The 204-nt window shown below is 68.6% G+C and overlaps 1 protein-coding gene across 1 annotated transcript in view; it reads right to left on the bottom strand.

Moving 5' to 3' along the window:
* The window catches only part of DDX58 (DEAD (Asp-Glu-Ala-Asp) box polypeptide 58), a 23,611-nt gene extending 23,413 nt beyond the window's left edge, over positions 1-198 (bottom strand). Inside the window, exon 1 of the mRNA XM_010292245.1 lies at positions 183-198. The gene's annotated coding sequence lies outside the window, so the exon portion shown is untranslated. The remainder of the gene's footprint in view (positions 1-182) is intronic.
* Between the last annotated feature and the right edge of the window lie 6 nt (positions 199-204).

The raw sequence follows: 204 nt of genomic DNA, 5'->3' as shown, positions 1-204 counted from the left end.
CCGCCAGCCTACGTTTTCCTACCGCGGCCCCTCTGACGGGGCAAGGCCCGACGGCAGGAGCATCCCAAACGCAAGGGAGAGATGCTTCGCCCCACCGCGCGCTGCGCTGGCCTGCCCGGCTGGACGCCTCTGGCAGCGAAAGGCAGAAGCGGAGGAGATCACGCTCGCGACTGGGAACCCACCTGCTGCAACCAAGGCGTCCAG

The sequence above is a fragment of the Phaethon lepturus genome, unplaced genomic scaffold (assembly GCF_000687285.1).
Source record: "Phaethon lepturus isolate BGI_N335 unplaced genomic scaffold, ASM68728v1 scaffold16108, whole genome shotgun sequence".
Lineage (NCBI taxonomy): Eukaryota > Metazoa > Chordata > Aves > Phaethontiformes > Phaethontidae > Phaethon > Phaethon lepturus.
This window is presented reverse-complemented; position numbering and strand designations above follow the sequence as displayed.